Genomic DNA, 15066 nt, shown 5'->3' on the forward strand with positions numbered 1-15066 from the left:
TTAAACACTATCATGAAGGTAAAACTAACCATAGAGGTATCAATGAATGTTATTTAGCCTTATCACGTCGTTATTACTGGCCTAAAATGAGGGAAGAAATCACTAAATACATAAATGAATGTACAATTTGCGGACAAACTAAATATGATAGAAATCCAATTAGACCACAGTTTAACATAGTACCACCTGCAACAAAGCCTTTTGAGATAGTTCATATGGACCTATTCACAGCGCAAGCTGAAAAATATCTTACCTTTGTAGATTCTTTTTCAAAATACGGCCAAGCATATCACTTACGAGATGGTACAGCTATAAGTATCATTCAAGGTCTATTACATTTCAGTACTCATCATGGACTACCTTTGACTATTGTGACAGATAACGGGACTGAGTTCACTAATCAACTTTTCGCAGAATTTGTTAGACTTCATAAAATTAATCATCATAGAACACTAGCTCATTCGCCTAATGACAACGGAATTATTGAAAGATTCCATTCTTCCTTACTAGAACACCTTCGTATCCTTTGCCTGAAAAATAAAGATGAACCCACGATAAATCAAATACCTTATGCAATCCTAGCTTATAACAGTTCAGTACATAGTTTCACCAAATGTAGACCACACGATATCATTAGAGGTCATTTTGATCCTAGAGACCCTTTAGATCTTAATTTAGCTGAACACCTTATGCAACAATATATTATAACTCATAGAGACCAAATGAAGACAGTATATGAAATGATTAGCGAAGCTACAACTATTGACCGTACGAATTTAATGACTAATAGAAATAAAAATCGTGAGCCAGAAACTGAATATGTACCCGATCAGCAGGTTTTTATTAAGAACCCCTTAGCAAGTAGACAAAAGTTAGCACCACGATACACTCACGACACAGTTCTTGCAGATCTACCCATACACATTTACACTTCAAAGAAAAAGGGACCTGTTGCTAAATGTCGCTTAAAACGAGTACCAAAGTCATCAAAATTGTTACAGGTACCGACTAATACTGATAATGACAATGACGAAGGCAGCAGAGATAAAACTTGAGACTCTTGACAATGGACCTGGACTTTTACCCTTTAAACTTGGTCAAGCTAAGCTAATATCTCATTATCATAACTTTATACAATATTTAGAACTTTCAGAACTAGAGAATCGTATTAATTCTATAAATGAACAGTTAGACTATTTTAAAATTCAACTAGATAATACTACTTTGCCTATATATGAAATTCAGATTGATTATCTTTATACTAAATTGTCAAAAATAGATTCGCAATTAAAAACCTTGGAACCTTCTAAAGTAAAAAGGGGACTTATTAATGGATTAGGATCATTAATTAAAGGTCTTACAGGTAATTTAGATCATGAAGATGCTGAAAGATTTAATAAAGCTATAGAGTTATTAGAAGCAAATGAAAATAAATTAGTTTCTGAGTTAAATGATCATATAAGTATTAATAAAAATTGGACGAGCCAATATTCGCAACTTATTAGTAATTTAGCGGAAAATCAAATTAAAATCAATGAAACACTGAAATTAGTTATGGATAAGCATTATCTTTTTGAAGTTAAGTTTGCTAAATTCGCTCAATTATTAGCTATTATTACTGAAAATACAGATGATTTATATTTAGAGCTAATTAGAATAGAGAATATTTTAGGATTTATACGTGCAGCGAGCACGCATCATAGTATGATAAGCATAGATAACTTAGAATACATGATAGGTAGATTAAGAGAAATATATAGTAATAATGAAATCTTAGATATTGATTTGAGAGAATATTATAATCTTATAAAACCAGGTAGTTATTTCATAGGTAAGAGAATTGTTATAATTTTTAAAATTCCTATAATATCTAAAGATAGTTACGACCTATTTAGGCTTGCCATTGTTCCTAATAAATTCCAACAGACCTTTATACCTATACATCCTTTCATAGCAACCAATGGGAAATATTTCATGTATTTGCAAACCGAATGCCCGAAAGTCGGCGAATACCTTCTCTGTGAGAAAAGCACAAATTATTACCAGCCACAAGAACACGCAGATTGTATCCAGAGTATCATCATTCATCAATCTTTAGATAAATCATGTAGCCCCACTGAAGTCTCCATTACAAGACAAGCTATGGAACAACTGGATGATCGACACTATACTATTGTCTTCCCAAAGCCTACGAATGTCGAACTTCAATGTGAACGGCAGGAATATGTATCCTTATCTGGCAGCTACTTAGCAACAATTCCCCATGAATGTTCATTACGAACAGATACCTTTAAGATAACCAATAGCGAAGATGAAGTCAAGGGACAGCCGCTGAAGATCACCGAGATACGAAGTAATTTCACTGAAGTTCAAAATAACGAGATTCCACATATAACTCTAAATTCTTTAAATCTCGATAACTTACATCATCTGGAAAACAGAATTATGCTACAGAATCCCATACGTCTTGCCCACTTTGATTCTTCACTGTACCATACAACGTTGCCCCTCTATGCACTTGTATCTGGTATAGTTATAATTTTCCTTGCCTATATTCTTCGACGATACCTGCGAAAGAACCCTACTACACCAGAAGAAGAACCAAGAAGCAACCCTATGTATGCTGTTCCTGATTCTGAAAAACCTGGAGTACCAGCAACATTTTCCCTCAAAGTGCTCAAATAGTTGCTGTTCTGAGGGTGGAGGAATTACATACGGTACCCTAAAGAAGATCGCTGACATCGCGGCACGTGTATGGTCAACGTGCCGGCTTCAAGGAATTACTCTGCTGACACAGTGTTTACCGCGATTTAACATTTTAATTAAATAAAATATGTTTGCCACTCCGTATATATCTAGCATCGATAACGGATGTAATTTTGTAATTTAATTATAAGTTTAAATATAATAAATACCTAGCTAACTATTGGTTTTTTTTGGGAGTCCGGGCTGACGAAATCGTAATTTGTTAATAAATAAATAAATATTTAAATAAAATGTAGTGTTTTACACTTTAGTGTTCTATTACCCACCATAATAGACGGACCACCCCATACATATTATTATTTATTATTATTTGTTATCATAACGTTTGTGAAAATGTTTCAAGATTTAGTGACAAACCTTGATATCTTCGTTATTTTAAAATTCAGTGGTAGTATTAAAAATAATGATTTATTATATAGTGAGATAAAGTCCAAACTCTTAGTCAATTTAAGTGATGAACACGAAAAGTCTTTAAAATCGTTTTGTGCAAAATTTTGTTTTAATTTAAATAGAAGATGGCAAAATGCTCATTGTAAACGCGATATTTTCAGAACTAAAATAGCTAATGGTTACAAACAAACGTCATAAGGCCAGACTTTATGAATGGTTTAATAAGCAATAATGATGATCGTGCAGAACCAAGTACATCAACTCAGTTTGTGTCCCCAGCAAAAGTTTCTATCGGTGTATCCACTGAACAAAGTCCTAGAAAACCTTTTTGTGAACTAGCTCTAACTATTACTGCTGAGATAACAGGTGTTAGCGAGAACTTAATAAGGCGGTTTGCAATCATTTTAGAGCCAATTTCATCGGGCTACCACATTGATGTAGTCAAATTTCATGAATATGCTCAAGCCACCATGCAACTGTATTTAGACTTATATAGTTGGTATTATATGCCTTTAAGTGTTCATAAAGTTCTAATGCATGGTACAGCTAAAGGGTTTTTCAACAAGAACTTTGTTTTCTAAAACAAAATAAAACAAAGAATTTAGAGGAAAATGAATAAAATTTTTATTGTATTACAAAGAGAAAAGTTTGGCAATTATGAATGAAAAATGATATCTGGCAAATGTCCACCACGACCACGCTGACAGATGTTGATTCTTTCATCAAAATTTTTAATCACTTTTTGGCAAAAAAAAAAAAATAATTGAAAGTTTTAGTCTACTACCAATTGGACAGCTATCTGAAGCTAGAAATAAAGACTTTCGTAGGTACCGCCAACACCATTCTAGACAATGCAGCAGAAAAGCTACAAATGAAGATATTTTAAACAGATTATTGACCAGCTCTGATCCACTCATTTCAACGAAATGCACAAATTTGGCAGAAAACATTAAACCTTGTCAAAAGAAGCACAAAGTTTGATCATGAACGGATCATTTGATATGAAGGCTGATATTCAGAAAATAAACTGCCAGGTATGTTGTGAAGGGAAACAGATTCGTTTACCATACCAATTAGGAAACCATAGAAGTACAGAATTGCTAGATTTAGTTGACTCAGATCTGTGTGGGCCGGGCCGGGCCTATGGAGGTTCGATCGATTGGACAGGCAATATATTTTCTATTGTTTGTTGATGATGCTAGCTAGATGGCATTTGTATATTTTCTAAAGGAGAAGAATCAGACTCTACAGTATTTCAAGGAATTTCAAATAATGGTTGAGAAGCAAAAAGGAACAGGAATAAAAACATTGAGAACTGATGATGGAGGGGAGTTTTGCGCAGATATGATGGAAAATTATCTGAAAGATAGTGGAATCATCCATCAGAAGACAAACCCATATACTCCGGAGCAGAATGGTGTCAGCGAGAGATTCTTTCCCTATTGATGGCATATCAGACCTTATTGAAGTCAACTCAGAATCTAATGATTTTATTTCGCCGGCTCCAATGATAGCAGCAAGTGTATTGCCACGCGATAATAATACATCACCACCAAATGGATCAACAAGTGATATTTTTTATATTTCTCATAATGTTATTGAACCCTTACTACCTGAGATGGAATGCTCTACGCAATTGCAAACTACGAATAATAATGATGATTTACAGACTACTGATAGTTTGATGACTCCATCAACCCTACAAAAAATTGATTTTATAGCCACGCCGACTGTTTTATACATTAATAAGGATTACCATCTAAGAAGTATTTCCGATTTAAATGGTGATTTACATAGTATTGAGACACAAAATATATAACAGGATGTTGTAACTACAGAATCGGAGGAAAGACCCGAAACTCCCATTGAACAGCTTACGAAAAAGAGAAAAATAGATCCTAATATTTATAGTTGAAAAAGCCCTACCTAAAAACCAAGTGCCCCTTCAGGGTACGATTCAAGTACATCAAGTTATTACTGACACTCTCGGTGAACTTCAGTACAGAGACCTCGGTTGTTTCTGTTCTTGCATGAATCCTCAAACGGATCAGCCTGTTCCTACTCCCGTCACTGACACACTTAAAGAAGCCGTTGTATTGGATGGATTTGATGAGGAAATAGTCCTAGATGACATTTCTAATACCGTTGCCGTACCTAGAAAAACATTTTATAATACCGTTTATTCCTCATCGTCCAGCTCTGACGACGAGCTCTTAGCAAGAGTTAGCCAACTATCAGTTCCTAATATAACAGAAATGCAGCAAATTCAAAAGGAAAACATTCACCCTACAAAGATATATGACGGTGTCCATGTTTTAGTAAAAGTTTAGTACAAAATAGAAAGTAACAACTTTGTATAACTTTGTAATTATTATTAGTTATAAAATACGTAAAAAAATTATGTCCTATTTAAATGTTTGAACTAGAATGTAACTTAACAATGCTTTATCGAACATTTTAAGTCTCTTTGGAAAGAAATAAAGAGCTCATTTTTGAAGTACTGTTTCCCAAAGTGATATTAAAAAAAAATTAGAAGAAAATGGTGAGTTATCGGAAGAAGAGGATGGTGCAAACACACAGAGAGATGATAGAAGGTGAGGTTTAAAATCAGTACGTGTAGTTTCCAGTACGTCGGTAGACTCGAGTCCGACCATAGGTGTACAACTGCGTGCTACTCGTTCATGTAATTTTTGCAAGTGTTTCTCAAAGCTCATATTAATATGTTTGCTTGCAAACGATGTGAAGTTGAAGCTAGGGACGGCGCCACATGCTCTGTTTGTGCGGGTCAGTTTGACTTCCCTTGCGCTGGAATAACTGAGGGTGGATGGCGGAAACTAGGAGAGCGGAAATCTACCTGGATATTCTCTAGTTGCAAGTCCCGAGGAATAGCCATTCCAAAACCAACAACGTCATCGGATCCAGATTCCATCGTTGTCGAGCTGAGGCGTTTGTCGTCGCAAATGAAGGCTTTATCAGCATTAGTGGATAGCGTGAAGGCGATACAGGCAAAGCTGGTGGAATTGAGAACTATTAGAGAGGAATTTTCGGACATGAAAGCGTGAGTTTCGGACATGATGACCCAGACAAGCAAACACAGGATGCGTATTATTTTATAACATTGCACACCTTGCAAGGAATCGCGTTGCCGTCCTAATAATTCAAAATACGCAAATAAAAATTTTCTAACAAAATTTTACATTTATAGAAAGATGCTAAAAAAAAGTGAGAGTGTGCCAACGATATTTTTTAACAGTATTACAAATCACAAAGTACTGATTTCAATCTGTAATGAAAGAATATTATAAAACTGGAAAGCTATTAGCTGAAAAAAGAGGAGGTGATCGTACTTCAATGAAATATGCGGCAAAAAGAGAAGCTATTATGAATTTTATCAACACTATACCACATTACTGTAGAGGAAACACTAAAAGGTTGTATTTGCCGTCAGAATTATCAATAAATAAGTTACACAAAGAATATAATTTGAAAGTTGATGATGACCTGAAAGTAATGAAGTCTTATTTCAGACATGTATTCAACACAAAAAACTTTGTTTGTTGTTTTTGTGGGAGTTATGTGCCAGCCCTGCACCAAACGATAAACAATTTCTGCTGACGAAGGAGGCCACCGGCGTCGCTTCACTATCATACTTAGTTTTAAGAATTCATTCTTATAAGCATCGCGCTTAAGAGTAGTATGTTAATTTGTAATTTTATAATAAATTAGTTCTTAGTAAATTGTTTTTTTTTGGAGCGCACCGGCGGGCGAAACATAATTTGGGTGTTACATATCCATTGCACTCCCTTTGCCCCGCATAACCACCGCTCTTACGCAACACCGTTATAAAAGGAAATGGACAATAGAGATCAGAAGCTTTTGATCGGATACCTCATATCGGACCGGTCAATTCTCAACTAGTTAAGTTTATAATATAGATTATTTGTCGTGCACCTAATATCGGGTCGATTAAATAGTTATATTTAGTTAAGTCTTAATTATTGTAAGTGATTAATTGAAGTAATATCAACACATTTTGTTTTTTTTTGGGATTCACCGCTGGCCATCACTTAATTGGCGCAGTCGGTAGGATTGTCGAGTCAGTGCGCGTACTAAGTAATATACTCCGTAGATCGCCTACGTAGAGTACGCGGACTAATAGACTTTCAAGTTTAATCGACGATTCATAAGAACCGCGAACAGCGGACCACACACGGCGCATCCAGAAATCGATGACAAAAGGTGCCACCATCGTCGAAATGCATATGTAAGTTACACGTTTCTTAACGATTGGTTGTTACATTCCTGTGTTCCCAAATAATCAAAAATTTTCCATCCTAGGAAAAACCGGGGAATCGAAGCCCCAAGAGCCTCTCGCATAGAGCTGAGAGATCGCAACAGAAGTATAGATTTAGATTTTTTTTTTAAAGAGAAATTTTAGAAGATAGAATGGAAGGAGAAGCTACCCAAGATCGTTATATTGCATAAGATGCATTATTAGATAGGATTTTAAGATCAGTAGATAAATTAGAGACCACCATCCAAGCTAAACGCACTTTATACAATAGTCTTGCTTTAAAAACCTATTTAAAAGATTTAGAGGAACCTCTGAGCTTATATATAAGGTGTATATTGCAAGAAAAATTAACTAAAACTATATATAGACAACCGAACGGTTAAAATTTTAATAGAAACAAGTTTTCACCTCAACGACCCAACAATTGTTTAAAGCTTTACTAATTACGTTTCAAGAGACAAACTGGCTAGGTACATGAATCATAAATTAATTAAAGTTATGTTACAGTTAAAATGATTCGAACTGGACTGGAGTTAAACGAAGCATCATTAATTCATTGGAAACTCTTAATACATTTATTTCTAGGAATCTTGGTCATAATGACACTCTGAGATATGAGACAGCTGTTATTATATTTGAAAATCAATTAAGAAAGATTCAAGTTCTAGTTTTAATCAATATATTTCACTTTCTAAAGAATATAGCATACAACAAACTAAGGTATTGAATAATTTAACAGGTAATCAAATAAAATTAAACAAAGCCCTAAACTATATAATAAACGTATAACTCGGACAATCAAAGTGTAATTCGATACTCTCACCTGTCGCTAATATTCAACATTATAAGCGATAACGTGCAGGAGTTATATAATGAGATAATTAGAATAGAAAATATATTAGCTTTTAGTCGCACTACGTTTCACCATTCTATGTTAAATATTAATGATTTAAAAATAATATTAAAAAAATCTGTACGGCACAGAACAAATCTTAGATTTGGAAATAAGGAATTTTTATGATATAATTAGCTTAGGTTCATATTATATGTTCATATTGTGTCCTGTACCTAATATACATTCCAGGTAATTATCCCGTTCTATCCATATGTAGCAACTAATTCTAAAGAATTTGTGTCACAAAAACCAAGATGTTTTAGAAGTGTCAAATCATTACCTGTCGATTATGATAAAAATCGTAAAGTTTGGATGAAGTCAGAACTTTTTGAAAAATGCCTTCGTGATTGGCATCGTGATTTCGTGAAGAAGAAAACGATTATATTGCTGGTTGATCCAATCCGGCGCATCCAAATGTTACTGATTTAAAGTCTATATCACTTGCTTTTCTTCCGCCGAATACAACATCAGTACTACAGCCAATGGATCAGGGAATAATACGATCACTCAAAACGAATTTTAGGAAGAACCTTGTGCTCAAAATGATTAATTGTCTTGATGCTAATAAACCAAAAATAACGGTGCTAGATGCAATTCTGATGGTTAATGATGCCTGGAATAAAATTTCACAAAGTACCATTCATAACTGTTTCAAACATGCAGGATTCGTTGAAAGCCACGACGGTTTACCTATTCAAATTTCAGAACATGAATTCGATGAAGAAGATGACATTCCTTTATCTTTGTGGTCACGAAACCTTAATTCAGATTCTTAAGCAGCACCGGAAATGTGGGAAGATTGTGTTAACATCGATAGCGCTCTTCTTACATTCGAAGAACCCACCGATGACAATATCGTACAGAACATTAGTGCTAAGGAACAGCTCGAAAGTGATGGGGAAGAGGAAGTCGAGGAAGAACCATTACCTACCGCAGAAGAGGCATTAAAAGCTGCAGAATTATTATCACGGTTTGTTCACAGCAATATTGAAAATGATAATTTGACCATAGCTATGTCTTCTATACACAATAGTATTAGAGACTGTTTTTACAATAAAATGAAAAAACAAAAGCAGACAAAAATTACAGATTATTTACAGTAAGAAATACACTTGTATGTGTTATAATGTGCTGATTACGTGTAATTGTGATTTTTATTTAATATGTATGTTTACATATGTACATAATTACTATGTTTCTGTATTAAAATACTTAAGTACATACATAATATGTAATTAATGAAATTAATTCCAATATCAGAAGCTAAATATAAAGACTTACAAGATCTTAGCAAATTTTGCTCAGAGACAGCAAGGGTTTTTTACTCTGGCCTACCAAAAAGACTTCTGGTAGATGATGATGAAGACTTATAGTATATTCTGACATTCATCTTTGTCATTGTGACCCTCATTTTTGTTTACTTTAAAAAAATCCTGATTTACAAAAATACATTATTTTAAAATAAATATGATAAATAATTATTTTGTGTTTTATTAATTAGTATTCTTTATATATTGATGCATATTTCTGTGTTTAAATCATAACAATTGACCCATGGACTGAGAAGTAATAAGTCTGTCTAAATAAATAATGGAATTTGTTAAAAGTATCCTTTTGGTGACCTTCATCTTTTTTTGCATGGACTCTTCATATGTACATATTTACATAAAAAAGGTTTTTCATATCACTACTACACTATGACTTGTTTGTCAAATCCATTCGATGTCATCATAAACTGACTACGTTTGGAAAGTGCCGCCGTCTTATCGCGTGAAACAGAAGAATGTCTAGTAAACATTTGCAGGTGATGAAGAAGCATGGTTTCGGCCTGACCAGAAAAGAATTATTAGAGACCGTGGGTCACACGTTTCGGCTAACGTCATAAAAAATCCGTTTAAAAATGGCGTGCCTGAAGATTGGTTTCTTGCATTCAAAAAGAGATATAATTTATCAAATAAAAAGCCACAACCTGTCGAGTATGCTCGCAAACAAAGAATGCAGTCTACAAATTATATACCCGTACTTTGATTTACTGGAAAAAAAAGTGAACGAATTGGAATTAAGCAACAAACCATCACATATATGGAAAGTCGATGAAACTAGCTTTTCCAAAGACCCCTCGAAGTCCAAGGTAGTTGGGAGAAAAGGATATACTTCCAGTCGACCTCTTGCCTCCCCTGGAAAAGACAACACCACCGTCTTGTTGGGGTGTAATGCCGTAGGAGAGAAAACTCCAGCCATGATGGTCTACAAGGGCAAATATGTTTGGGATGAGTGGACTACAGACAAAGACTATCCCGGAACAGCATACACTGCAATAAGTAGTGGCTGGATGGAAACTGCGGTTTTTGAGTCCTTTTTTGAAAAGGTCTTTTTAAAAACTCTGGGAGAAAAGCGCACGATCCTTTTAATTTATGACGGTCATGCATCGCATGTAGGCATAAATCTTGTTAATAAGGCCAGAAAAGCAAACGTCACCATTTTAAAAATTCCAGCGCACACCAGCCATCTCTTACAACCTCTAGATTTGGCTGTTAATAATTCAGTTTACTAATTCTGTGGTTTTACGGAACTGACGTCAAAGCCAGCCCGGAGGGGGATCTTGTCGAAGTAGGGAAAAGGGTATAAAACAAGCTGCACATGCACGAGTGATGACCTGATCTTTTTCGATCAATCGGGTCCGCGACGAGTGTCGCTTCCCAGCGCGCACCCCTGCTACGCCTGTGCGCCGGCCTTTTTAGCTGTGAACCCCGGCTCGGAGGACAAGTCCGCGGCCAAGCGCCCATGTGCTCCGTCGTCTACACCAGGCTTTCCTGGCGACCACCTGCTGGCGCCAGGTCGCCGCCCGCTGCCCTTTACCAAGCCAACACCTCGCGCTCCAAGAACTCAAAAAGTACAAGGAGCCGTATGAACAATTTATTGTTAAAAGGAATGACGACGAAATCGAGACTTTAAAGGTTATTGATAGTAATACTTCACTAAAAACTGAGATGAAACAGCTTCAAACTCTTTGCTTGGAGGCACAGGAGGAGAGATACCGGCTTAATAGACAAACAGGCAACTTTGACCGCTGTGCTATTGAATATGAGGAGAATTTAAAAACTATGTCTCAGCTACTGTCTCATCTCTTTTGTGTCTATAGTATGAAAAAATGGAACAGCTCAAAATAAGTATTAAAAAATTAGTCTAATCGTACACAAAGTCTGTAAGATAAGCTGGTCATCTCAAATCAAGGAAAAACTGTAGGCCCACTGCGACGATTGACTTGATCGCTTGACTGTGTCGCATACACCAACTCAATTCAATTTTAACAGCAAAAATAAGAAATATCTTAAATTGCAAAAATTAATTTAAAAACTAAAAGATTAAAAAAAAGAGATAATATTTACATAAATCACATAAATTTATCAAAAAATATATAGATATTAATTTACTATTTAATTAATGAAAAATATGTTCAAGTGAGGTTGATTGTGTAAAAATAAATATGAAACCGACATTCTTACATTGAATTCCAGGATTACAAGTCTTTATTATTCTCTTAAAGAGATGCCAGACAAATACACAAATAGGGGAGCACATATTGGCCATGATATTGATGAGGTTCTACTGCTGTCTTAATGGCGCGTCTAAACGGGCCATGTTTTGCTGCAATTGATGGCTGCAACACTGTGGCCGGCAACATTGCAAACAATAGCAGCCACACTATGCAATATTGCAGTAATGTCCCGGCCATATAGCCAAACATGTTTTGTATAGCCACATATGGCCGATGTTGCCCCGATGGGTGGCCGGACGATCGCTAGGCTATCGAATTCAACTGCAATATTGCACAGCCAGTTCTCGTGTTGTTTCAGTCACTCTCTTTGTTATGGCATAGTGTATCCTTTTCTACGCGACATGACGTTTGCTTTGAGTGAAGTGTGCCTGTTGCTTTATTCTGTGTTTTGCGATCAGCTGTATTTGACGTTAGATTACTACGTAAAAATGACTACTTTTATCATTCTAGTTCTTGAATAATTTATTATCAAGACTTATTTCTAGACTCAAATTGTCTACAGTTTCACGTCTATTTAAGTAAGGTCGAATCCACAATCTCTTCTTTTTCTGTTTATTTTTTAAAACAATAAAAGCTGCTGCGATCAGTGTGATTTCGACAGCCATTGTTGCCGGTTTGTGTGGCCCGTTTAGGAGTCTGCATCTGCATGTTTAAAAATTGATTGCTTTTTATGTCACAAAAAATTATTAAATCCATCATGCATGAAACAAGATGAAAAAATACTACTAATATTAATCATAATGATCTCATTAATTCTGATCACAACTATAATTATTTCTTTGGTCAATTTTAAACGATTTTAAAATTGACCAAAGAAAAGATTCCAAAGATTAAATCTAAAATGCCCAATATGAGGTCATTCAGAGGAAAATTTTTCCCTTCATTTAAACGTAAAAGGGATGAAGATGAAGAAGGAGATCCTGAAGGTTTATTGAAGGAAAGGAGGGAAGGAAATGTGTTGAGTGGCATTCTAGTTAAAAATAGTAATTCCATCCCTTCATTAGAACATGTACCAAAACCATTTATTAGAAGATCAGTTTACTCTTTCAGATTTTATACACCATTATGATGGTAATAATAAAAGATCTAAATTATCCATATGTTGCTTATTGCTTATAATGCTTGGAACAAACATGGGTCATGCTTGTTCAGATAGCACTACTATGGTTTCTGATCAAAAAGAGTGTTTTTCAGATGGCTTCAATAATGCTGTTTGCAAAGTTTCTTCAACTTTAAGAATCTCTGGACCACCAGTTGGTCAAACCACTTGTATAAATATAATGGATAAAGATGATAACACTAATGGATATATATCAATAAAAGTTCTTTCTAATAATTACTATTGTTCTAAAAATGCTTTATATAAAACAGTACAAGCAAAAGTGAACCCCAAAAGTAGTAGTCATTGTCCAGGATCTGGTGCTTGCCCTTCATGGAGGTCCTGCACTTCATTTATGAATTCAAGTGGAATGCAACATGAAATGTTCCCAAATACAATTAACAAATTATCATTATTTGATTGTTTCACTCCTGGTGGATGTGCAGGTAATGGTTGCATGAGATGTGATAATGGTTGCAGTTTTCATAGTGTTGAACTTTTAAATGCTGATGATATTATATATGATGTTTTTGAATGCCCTAATTGGATTCCACATCTATCTATTGAAGTCAAATTCCATAACCTCCCTGGTATGAATGACTTTGAGGCAACTTTAATAGGAGCAGAGCCCTATTCAGAAGAAAATCTAAAGTTAACAAAAATTGCTGATTCAACACCAATTAATAATAATGACTTTTGCCTGGTTAGGGATGATAAAGCTATATACTATTCAAGTTGTCAAAAATCCACTGAGCTATTTTCAGGCTCAATTGGTGAAATTCGTTGTCCAACAAATGAAGATGCTTTGGGGTTAACTGATAAATGCTTAATAGCAAAAAATACTGTTAGAATTAAAAGTATAAATTGGGATGCAATTGTAACAAACAATCAAATAAACATAAAGAAAGCTATACAAAGTCAAAGGCTCCCTAGTCTACATGGTTCTGCAATGATAGATAGTTTTCCAGATGGTACTGTGATAATGAAAAACACAGTTGCAGAGACATATGAAATTCAAGTTTCCATTAAGAACCTGGAAATAAGTATTAGGAAAGAAAAAAGTACTTGCTCTGGTGAGCATGAACAATATAAACCACCATTCCCAAGGCTGAGACAATTTAATACAAAAACAATTGAGATACTTATACTATTTTTGAATCATAACGCTACCGCGATTCAAGGAACCACAGGCGACATCTATTGGTTCAACATAAAACTATAATAATTTAAACATACCGCGATTCAAGGAACCACAGGCGACATCTATTTGTTGAACATATAACTATAATTGTTTAGACATACCGCCCACCATGGACAGAATGTACATCACCTCCGCCCACCGTGAATAAACTGTAAACAAGTAATCGTAGTGGACTGTAATAGAGTTTAAAAAGTTCGTGCAAGCCTTTCACAGTAGCTAGAAGTGACAACATACCTATTATATTATACAACAACAAAAATAAAATAAAAAACGATAACATCAGATTTACCCAAATATCTTACTTCGTCACAGGCAATGCACATAATTTGGTTATAGGACGCTTAACGATAACATCCTTACATTTAAGACTAACAACCCTCGTAATATTGTCCGAACCTGCATGTTTATCCGTTATAATCCCTAATAACCATTTTGCTGTAGGAAGATTATCCTCTCGAACTAAAACAATATCACCAACATTCGGTTCTGGTTTTTGATGTGCCCATTTGTAACGTTGCATGAACTGCGTGAGATATTCATTTGACCACCTACGCCAAAAATGCTGCAGCAACTGTTGCGTTAGCTGCCAGCGCTTTAGTGAAGAAACCGATGAGGTTTCATAATTGCTGTCCGGCACCAAAACCAATGGCTCGCCGACAAGAAAATGTCCTGGGGTAAGAGGTGTAGGATCTTGTGAGTTCACACTTAATTGTGACAATGGTCTGGAATTGAGACAGGCTTCTATTTGGTACAGAAGAGTGCTCATCTCTTCAAAGGTTTCAGATGGCTTCAATAATGCTGTTTGCAAAGTTTCTTCAACTTTAAGAATCTCTGGACCACCAGTTGGTCAAACCACTTGTAT

This window comes from Pieris napi, chromosome 18 (genome assembly GCF_905475465.1).
Source record: "Pieris napi chromosome 18, ilPieNapi1.2, whole genome shotgun sequence".
Lineage (NCBI taxonomy): Eukaryota > Metazoa > Arthropoda > Insecta > Lepidoptera > Pieridae > Pieris > Pieris napi.